The sequence below is a fragment of the Grammomys surdaster genome, unplaced genomic scaffold (assembly GCF_004785775.1).
Source record: "Grammomys surdaster isolate TR1022 unplaced genomic scaffold, NIH_TR_1.0 229, whole genome shotgun sequence".
NCBI lineage: Eukaryota > Metazoa > Chordata > Mammalia > Rodentia > Muridae > Grammomys > Grammomys surdaster.
The window spans coordinates 3,815,365-3,826,417 of record NW_021604674.1 but is presented as its reverse complement, the minus strand read 5'-3'; positions in this window follow the sequence as shown (position 1 = coordinate 3,826,417).

The following is an 11,053-nucleotide window of genomic DNA, read 5'->3' as shown; positions in this document are numbered from 1 at the left end:
GTACTCAACGTACTGTGAGGAGGAGAAGCAGTAGCAGCTGGAGAAATAGGCAACAGATACTCTCCCACAGGCTGTGGCAGACACACACACACACCGGTGGAGGCTATGCAGACAAAGGACCCATTCATCAGTCTAGTAGCCTGGAGGGTGAGTGGAGTTTGGCTACCGTAGATGTAAAAGAAGCTAAGGCAAACCAGAGTTCACTAGAAGAGAGGACTTAGGCCGGGACTGGTCAGGCACAGGGAACTAGACAGAGAGAAATTCCAGCCAGGTTTGATCACCCAGGAGGCTATTTACCAAGCTGCTTCCCTAGCCTGGGAGAGCAGGTTACCTGGAGAAAGAAGAAACCAGCTGGGCTCCCTGCAGATTAGCACCTAGTGAAATCTCCAAGTCCCAGGAGAGGGCATCAGAAAAGGAAGGGGAAATGAGGCCTCGGTGGTTTGCAAACATGCACCCAATCTGCTCAAATGTGTGATGATTCATAAGGCTGGAAAAGCAGAAAGAGTGAGAAACAGAGACAGCTAGAGTACATCATCAAACTGAGACAAAGCCAGTGCAGGCCCTTCATCTCCTTTCTCAGCGGTCTTTGCTGGAGCTGCCTCAGTCTCAATCATTCCAGAAAAATGGAACAAATAGTACATTTGTAGACAGAGAAGTATCTCAGACCTCCCCGGTCTTTGAATCAGCTTTCCTCCAGCTTTGGCGTGGACCAGGCGGGGACAGAAATAGGGTACTGGAAACCATCAACACATTCTTCTTCTCTGCTTCTCCCTCAAACCTCCGATACTTCCAGTTTCCTGACTCTGGGAAGATCATGTCAAGGCTGAGCACAGCAAGTAGCTTTAAGAGGTCAATGGCATATTAGCGGTTGTCCCCTCGGATGCGACAGGCATATGACGCAAAGCGGCAATAATTAGAGTTCACCCTAATCACTCATGTTCCTACAATGAACCCAGACAGATAACTCGGCCCCTCCCACCTACTTCCAAATCCTTGAAAGCATCCAGCTTTCTTTCAGCCACTTTAGCAACCTCAAAAGGTGGCACTGTCCATCTCTCCTTTCTTCCTGTCTGTTTCTTTCTGGGTATCTTATAAACTCCTGCCTTCCTCTTTTGAACAGTTTTCTGCTCTACAGTGAGCTAGGAATGAATTTCTGTAGAAGGAAGGGGTAAAACCGTTGGAAATGAGGTATTTTCCACCCAAAGGGGAGTGAGCAAATACCATAGCATGTTCGTGTCTAGGATGACAGTTTATATTCTTTTATCAAATCTAGACAAATGTACCTAAAAAATTTTTCTAAACAATATTAACCCATCTAAGTTTTTAATACCTCTATTTACTATTTTCTTCACCATGCAGGGAAATCAAATCAACAGCTCTGCACATGCTAGGTGCCTTGGTCAGGGTTATTATTGCTGTGATAAAACCAGGATTTGATAAGGATTAATGGAGACTGTTATGATATCTGTAGTATTTATACTCTTGTGAATATGAATAAATCACATACTGTTCTGTGATTAAAAGTAAATCAAGGAATCTATATTCTTAAGCCTGAAATTCTTGTAGGAGCTGTTTCTCCTGTAGAACTTGCTTTTCATGTGTTAAACAGACCCAGGAAGGCAGTAGAACTATTTCCTACTTCAGCAGGCATGTGTTTATTCTTTTTATCTCAGGCTAAGGCCAACAATGTTAATGATTGCAAATAGCAGAGCCACTCCTGCTCCAGCCCGTCCACTCCCACCCACAGATTCAGCTATCACCTCCACGGATGACTCCCCAATGCCTCTTTCCAGAAACAGCCTCTCCCTCACACAGCAGCCCTGACTTCCCAACTTCCTGCCCAGCAGAGCCAGCACACCAGCACAAAGCCAGATTCCTCCCTCCTCTCAGGAATTCTGCTCTCCCACCTAACCTCTTCATCCCAGTTACCTGCCACCTTTCCCCTGGGAATCCAGAAAAGATTCTACAGTCATCACATTCACACATGGCCCTTCTCTCTCCATGTCCCCACCACCCAGTACTTTCCTAGTTGTCACTATCTGATTTTTTTTCTAAAAGGCCCTACCCACTGTTAACTACTTTCTGTTGCCAATGACCCCACCACAGTACACAATTCTTTCACAGAAGACCAGGGCTTCCCAAGAGCTTCCATTCATGAGGCTTTTGTACCTAAGAAAATTTCACATGATCAAAGGGATATATGCATATCAAACAGGTATACTAATCAAACTGGTATACAAAATTAATCTCTGGTATACATTCAATTTTACCATTTAGTAAAGATTAAACCAAATTTACATAGTAACAAAATGGATGTTCATATTCATTTTTGCACAAAGAATTCAACATTAGCCAAGTATTGGATATTGCAGGACACAGAGCATCTTCAACACTATTCAGAGTTAACTGATATTCTGCTTTATAGCTGTTAATGCTGGGAATTGTGCTACACACACATATACATACACTCATATACACACACAAGCACATGCATGCACACACACATAAACACATTAGCACATACACACATTAACACACATACTCACACATATACACATACATACACATATACACACTCTTACATGCATATACATATACTCACATACACTAATACACATGCTCACACACACTAACACATGCATGCACACACTTACACACATATATACACACTCAAACATACATATATACACACACACAAACACATGTACATACACACACACATACATATGTATATAACGGCAGAAGTTTGTTTAGCAACATTTCAGAAATTGTGGGAAATTCTATGCTGATCTCAAGCCAAAATTTATTTAACTTTTTCTTAGTGAACCGCAAGTCAGCAATTCACACAGCATTATTTAAAATCATAATACAAGCCAAAGGTGGACTAATTTGAAATGTGCATACTGAAGGACAGCAGTAGGAATATACTGAAATTTCTTTTCTTTTCCTTAAACAATAATATTTCTATCAGAGCAGTAAACCTTGTATATGCTCTAAAAACATTGCACTCTATAAAATCTTGAGTTACACCTGAGTTGAAACAGCTGAGTGGTGGTGTGGAGTGAGGTGGTGTGTGTCCTGTGCAAGGTACATGCGTTGTGTGTGCAGGCCTAAGACTATGGCGAGGTTGTGCAACGCGACATGGTGAGTGCTGCCAGAAACACCTTAGATTGATTATTAATTTGACTTTGAATTAAATTATCATGGTTGAGTGTTCAGGAACCCTTTATTGTGGCCAACTTTTTTGTTATTTCTAGTCTCAGTTATGTGACCCCCCCAATATGAGGTCATGACTCACAGTTTAAGAAGCCATGGGCTAGACGAACTACCCTCAAGTGGTCTCCTTGCTCTTGGCTGCTTTGATGCACCAACTAAATATCTTACTAGACAAAGAACCAATGTTCCAGCCTACTGAGATCATTCTACCACCTATTTTACTAGCTATTTTGCCAGCTTAAGACACGTTTGGGAAATACAGATTTATGCCTCGCCCAGGTATCTGACAAAAATGTTACAGTGAGCCAAGAACAAGACTCTGGATACAGGCAACCTGGAAGCATTTCACCAGAACAACGAAAATGACAAAATAAATAATAAATAAGTAGTCAGAATAACAGGGTTCGAGGTTATGGTGGCGAGTAGAGAAATGTCCTCCACGGGCTGAGCATTTGAACACTCGGTTCCCAGCGGGTTCTCAGAACTACAGTAAAGTTCACATACTGTATATTTTACTCAGTCTCAATACAACCTTGAGAGCTAGATATTATAATTATACCCATTTTACTGAGTCAGCAATGGATGCAGAGAGCTTAAAAGTAGCTTGATTTGTAAATTGGTTATTATCTCAAAATACTTTTTAAAATAGTTTCATGGAGTCAGTAAATGGCAGAGCTGGATCAGATCTAGGCCAGCCTGACTAAAGAGATATTTAGGGAGGAGGTAGAATATGCAGGCATCTCCACTTGCACAATTAAGAGATCGTTTACTGGGGACCCTTGTTTCAAGCTCTCTCTGGGGTGAGTGCTGGAGAAACCAGAGATGAACACCCAGCAAGAGCCCTGCCTATCTTTACTGAGTTCATAGTTGATAGAAAAGGGCGAGAGTCAAGATGGGAAGCAGCAGGGTGTGGTGAGAGATCGGGAAGAAACATTCTCAGCGGTAAAATCTAAGGTCTTAATGGGAGTGAAGGTTCAGTTTCAGCAAACAATTTGGTAAAGGCAGCTTCCTTCCTACAGTGGAGAGTACAGGAGAGACAGCTTTGGGGAAAGATTGGGTTCAATTTTGGATTCAAGAGAGATGCCTCGAGAGCAGCTTGATTGGCAGCTCTGGAGCCCAGGAATCAGCCAGGGGCTGCAGATAGCTTTGGAATCATCATGTAAAGGTAAAATTCAGCTGGAGAAGGTGAGGAACCCTGACACATTTGGAGAGTGAAAAAGAAATAAGAAGATCCCAAAAGCTACCCATCCCTCCTGGCCAACTAGTACTCCCAAGCCTTCCAAGAATTGATCCACTTATCCATCCCACAGGTGGGTGAGCTTCTCATTAAGTCAGATGCGGGCCCCCTCTCCACCCTATGTTCTCCATCAGAAAACCCCAGGACAGAGATCCTATTCTATCCTCGGGTCATTTAACACCAAGACAGAGCTAAGATGTTCGGTATAGACATTGGAATTTTCAGGTACTGTATCCTGATTCCCTACCTGGAATGTAACAAAAGGCAACTCCTGGACATAGAATTAGACATTCCAAGTCTTTGTCTTTGCCACTGTTCTGTGGCTGTGAAGGGACATCATAACCAAGGAAACTCATATAAAAGAAAGCATTTTGGATTCCTTAGTAGACCAAATTAAGATGGCTTAAGTTACATCTTAAAAATTTTGTTCCCTGTAGTTAATTCTGCATACACTAGTCTTAGAAGTAAACACAAGTTAAAACAACTTGACAGGAACTCCCCAAGTGGCTTGTTTTCCAAAGTACCAAGAACAAAACCTTAAGTTTCCCTAGGTCTTGTAACTCTTAGCAAGGCTTGTGAATGGAAATAATAGTGCCCAATCACGTTCTACTTTAAAAGGTAAATACAGATGAGATAAAAAGAAGAAAAAAAAAGCATTTAGTTGGGGGCTGGCTTACAGTTTCAGAAGTTTAGTCCATTATCATCATGATGGGGCATGGCAGTACTCCTAGCACTGGAGTAGTAGCTGAGAGCTGCATTCTGATTCACAGGCAGAGAGAGAGAGACAGAGACAGAGACAGAGACAGAGAGAGAGAGAGAGAGAGAGAGAGAGAGAGAGAGAGAGAGAGAGAGAGAACACCCTGGGCTTGGTGTGGGCTTTACCTCCAGTGACATACTCCCACCAACAAGGCTACACCCCATAATCCTTCTAATCTTTTTAAATAGTTGCACTCCCTGGTGAATAAACATTCAAATATATGAACCCATGGGGACCATTCAAACTACCACAGTACTCTATTTCAAAGAGTCAGAAAGCAATAGATCAATAATGAAGCATTTATGAGAACTAGTTACACCACATGAACCTGCATAGCTTCCTCATACCATAGCATCTGAAAACCTGGGCATTTGCCCAAGTTTTCCCTTGAGCATCTGTGTTAAAGAGAACTGGTCACAAGGTGAGCAGTCCACTCTCCTAGGACAATCTACTTTTATGCACTGGAAGATTCTGTTAGTTCCAGCAACCATTACCTTTATAATCCTTCAGACTGACAAGAAATGTCTGCAGAAGGGAAAACTTAGAATGGAAGTGCTTTACAAAAGGAAGTAGTGGTAACAGAAATGTCTTTCCCATGCGTTCAGTCACAGAGATTTAGCCAAGCCCCTTTGGCAAAACATTATCAAAAATTTACAACTTGAGCACTGACTGCTCTTCCAGAGGTCCTGAATTCAATTCCTACCAACCACATGGTGGCTCACAACCATCTGTAATGAGATCCGATGCCCTCTTCTGGTGCATCTGAAAAGAGCAACAGTTTACTCACGTACATAAAATAAATCTTTTTTAAAAAAAAATTTACAATGTATAAACAACTCCTCTCTTTTAATGCTCTCTGTATATACTACCCTTCCATAAGCAAAAAACTATCTGAAATGCTGAGAAGGCGAAAGACACTATCATATCTTATTTCATAAGAAATTTCCATGTCCTTTCTGGCATTCTCAACAGGCTCAAGTCAGCTTGGGTGGACAACAGATGTGAGGGTCTTGCTCACCTATAGCCTGTCTAGTACTTGACACATACTAGGGACTCAAAATGACCACTGAATACACAAGAATGAAACGAATGAGAATATTTTCTCACCATAGTTTTTAAAAATAAGAAGTAGAAGCCTGGCAGGGGTGGTAAACGCCTTTAATCCCAGCACTCAGGAGGCAGAGACAGATGGATCTTTGAGTTCAAGGCCAGCCTGGTCAACAAAGTGAGTTCCAGAACAGCCACATTTGAGGAACCCTGTCTCAAAAGAGGAGGAGTATAGGACAAGGAAGGAAAAGAAGGAAGAGGAGGAAGAGGAGGAGGAGCTCGGTTGGTATCCTTATTTTTTAAAAGTGTCATGCACATGGCAAGAGATGTGAAGGTGGCAGAAAAAGAGGCGACCAGCCCACTCCTTAGAGTTATACTCACACTCCTCTCAGCTCATTTAGAAGAACCCCAGAGAGCAGCCAGGTATCAGGGTCTTGTCTTAGATCTCCAGACGCTGACACTCATGTTTTTACTTTCATAGCCTTCTCCTTTCTATACGCCTTTGTAACACACTTTTGGAGACCTCTCATCCAAACTGGAATTATACTGAGTCTAGCTGATTGTAGATTCTAAGGGAATGCTTTGGCCCAATTTTGTTGCCCAGGTTTGCTGCTCTGTTCTTAATGCCCTTTCACTCCAGAGAAGAAGGCACACACTCCATTTCTCAAATACAACATTCAAGCAGCTATCCACGATTCAAAGATGATGTCTAACCAGCTAACAGTAAAGGTCTGATGCTGCTTATCTTGTGAGGAAGACAAAGAAAGGGTGTTCACAAAAGAGGGGGAGAAAAGAAATTCCATTTTCATCTCACTGGAAGGCAAATTTAGAGATTATCCTTGATTAGCCAAAACTTCTACAAAAGAACACAAGCCCCAGTGAACCAGGTCACAATGTGAGCCTCACGCTCCCACCTGCCTCCCTCAGGAGCAGAGGGGCCAGCACACTACCACATCTGAAGCTGCCCACACTTTTAGAAAAGCACCAGGGATCTCCTGGAATTCAATCTATGTACACTCAGCAGCCCTGTGCTAATTTTAATTCTGACCTGTGGTGAGCATGGCTCTATTAGAGCTATTTTTATTTAACTCCAAAGGAAAATCTAAATGGGCTCTACATTAATATCTTTGTATTAGAGACATAATGCGTCAACAAAATGATAATAAACAGCCTTAACAACATGACTGACCAGCAGGGTACTTGTTAACAAGACATAACACAGAAGTAGGTCAAATGTGAAAATGCATAAATCATCTGAAGGCATTTGATTAAATTCAATAATCTTTCATTTAAAAATCTGGAATATGATACTACTTTTTCAAAGAGCTTTAAACTATTTTAAGCCAACAGCCAATGTCATTCTGATTAGTAAATACAAAAGACATTTTCCTTAAGCTCAGGACTAACACAAAGAGGCCCATTGTTTTCCCCATCAGATATTGATATACCAATATCTTTATTAAAAAAAAAGAAATTATAACCTGGGGATATGATAATTCTTTACCTACAAGACTGAAGACAGTCACTACAAAATTAAGTTGATTAAGTAAAAGATACATATTTCTAGAAGACATAAAGTTTGGAGAGGGACATGTTGGGGGTATGGAGGGACATGTTGTGGGCTGAGGAGGGACATGTTGTGGGCTGAGGAGGGACATGTTGTGGGATGGAGGGACATGTTGGGGGATGTAGAAGGACTTAGAAAAGGAAAATGAAGAAGAATGTCAAATTTCATTGAGCCCCTTTGTGAAAATCTTAAGAATAACGAAAAATAATTAAAGTTGAAAAATACTAACACATTTCCAAAGTATAAGTAAGAAAGATGGGATTTACATGAAAAATTCTATAAACTTTTACCCAATACATATAAAAAAAAAATGAGGAAGTGAAAAAACATACCAGGACAGAAGAACCAACTATGGGAGATTCTGAATTAATATATGTTCATTATAATCCCAACAAGAATTTCAACAAATTTCTAAGATTTTGGAAAATGTCTCAAAGTTAATGTAAGTTCATTGTAATACTAAACAAGGAGGAATACAGAGTGTTTGACTAAGTACAAGGAAAGGGAATTTTCCCTGTGAGATATTAAAGAGATATTACAAGGCCAAGTGAAAATATGTTCAAAAATCAAAGGATACCTCAGACCTAAGCTGACTTTTAAAATATATAATATGTGATTACGAATCATCCAGAGTTAGGTAGGAATAATGCAAAATTATTAACTAAGTAATTATTTTAATTTGTGTGAGTGTGTGTGTGTGTGTCTGTGTGTCTGTGTGTGTGTGTGTGTGTGTGTGTGTGTGTCTGTTCTGTTTTCATTCCTTTGCTGCTCCAATCGAATCAAATCCCAGATGCCCTGGATGAGGCAGAGAGAGAAAGAGGAAGTGATGTAATTATTTTATAATCGCAAAAAATAAAAATGTATTCAAATTTTTTAAAAAGTCAAGGAACAAATGATTGTGTGGTGTCTGGCCACGGTTGGTAATATCTACAATGTAATTCCTGCATTCCATTGCTTAGGGAACGTAATGGATGAGGGGATAGAAAGGCCGTAGGAGTGAGAGGACCAGGAAAGCTGATGTGAGAATGTGTCTTATGGGAAGGAAGGGAAGCTTCACCTACGACACCTCAACTATAAAGCCGTCTAACCAAGACCTGAAGGAATACAACATCAATAGACATGGTACTATGGAAGAGGAAAACTTCATGGGGCCCCATCGGGCCATCTGTAGACAAAGAAGAACAGGCAACAAAATGGGAGAAATATTCTTCCTCAAGGATGAGCCCCTAGTTGATTATCCAATGCCAAGTGGTCAGCCCTGAAGTCATACATATACAAGTAAAACAAAATAGACAGAGCAGGTTGTATTCATATATTTAGGTGTGTGTGTGTGTGTGTGTGTGTGTGTGTGTGTGTGTGTGTGTAAAACAATAACAAATAAAAGGTAGATCTTGAGAGGGACTGGAGTGGGGTGCATGGAAGGGACAAGAGGGAGGAAAGAGAAGGGGGGAATAATGTGATTTTAATTTAATTAATATCTGGGATCTGAGTATAAGAAAAAATAATCATCAAGGAACAGATATTAGGTGATACAAAAGGTAAACTTTGCTGTAAATTAAAAAATACCATCACTGTCAAAGTGACTCATCAGGAAAAGGTCTTGCTGAAGAAGTCTTGTGACCTGAGTCCAATCCCCAAAACCTGTAAAGATGGAAGGAGAGACCAGACTCTACAAAGTTGTCCTCTAACCTACACATGCACGCACACATGCATGCACGCACACATAAATGACAATAATAAATATTTTAGACCATCGTAAGAACAAAATAAAGCATCAGAAACATTTTTCAAAGAGTATTCTTTTTTAAAATACAAGGTCTTTATTGGTTATACACTTTGAAAATAGCTCTTACAAACATTATTGATTTAATGTATGTTTAATTTTATGTGTATGGGTGTTTTGATTGCATGTATGCCTGTGCACCACATGCATGCATGTCCACTGCTCATGAAGACCAGAAGAGCACATCAGATCTCCCAGAACAGGAGTTACATATCATTGCGAGTCACCATGTGAGTCAGGGAATTGAACCCAGATCTTCCGAAAGAGCAGCCAGTGCTCTTAACCAGTGAGTTGTCTCTCCAGCTCCAAAATATGTATTCCTACATTAGTATTTTTTACCCATAAGCCACAGGTGGGATAAATGCAATCTGTTTCATACTGATGGATGACGTTAAGTCAAGTTGTACACAATGGCACATGCGGCAGCATTAATCCAAGGAGAAAAAAAAAAGCACTAAAGAAAACCATATGCTGAATGTCAGTAATGTTAGTGTAGAATTATTTGTCTTTTCACTCTTTTCTTTATTGTACTTCTATTTCCCAAGTTAGCCAGCTTTTAAACTTACGATATTCAACAATCAAAAAAATACTTATTGGAAATAAGAAATACAGGAAAATACCCACTAAAAATATGACAAGGGTGGGGAGAGATTGAGAGAGGGAAAGACAAAGAAAGAAGGCCAAAGACACAGAGCAAAAAGCATCTTTAAGTAATTAAGTAAATATTAAGTAATTAAGAAAACCAAACTGATGATAAGATAGATGAAACATCTTTCCTTACTACTAGAGAAATGCACTTTCAAAATTATAAAATACTAAGTTTTGACAAAGATTAACGATAAGAGAGATCCCACAAAACTGGAATCTGTTGCTGAAACATCACTTGGAAAGGCCACAGTTATTATACATTAGGAGTAGAGCTGCAAATTGATTCCTTTTTTTCTCTTTTGATATGGGGGTCTTAGCATATTGTCCAGGTTGACTGCAAACTCCTGAGTTTAAGCAATTTTCCTACCATGAGCTCTTGAACACCTACAACAACAGATATGAACCATATGCTTGGTTATGATGCTTTGGGGGAAGCGTTTTTGACACCACCTATTGAGTCTCTTTTTAAAGTACCTTTTGAACTATTAATCTCACCTCTAGGACTTTGTATGCTAAAGAGAGAATTAGAAGCTAAGCATGGTAGTATGCACCTTATAGTCTGCAAGGCTGAGGCAGGAGGATTGTTTAAGCTCAAGAGTATAGGGGCAGCCTGGGCTACTTGGGAAGATAAGTACTAAAATGAAAATAATAATAATAATAATAATAATAATAATTTTAGTAATCATTGTGGAGGCATGTGATCTATGGCAGAGCATATGCAAGGCCCTGGCTCAATTCCCAGGAAAGAAGGAAGGAAGGAAGAAGGGAAAGAGGGAGGGAGGGAGGGAGGGAGGGAGG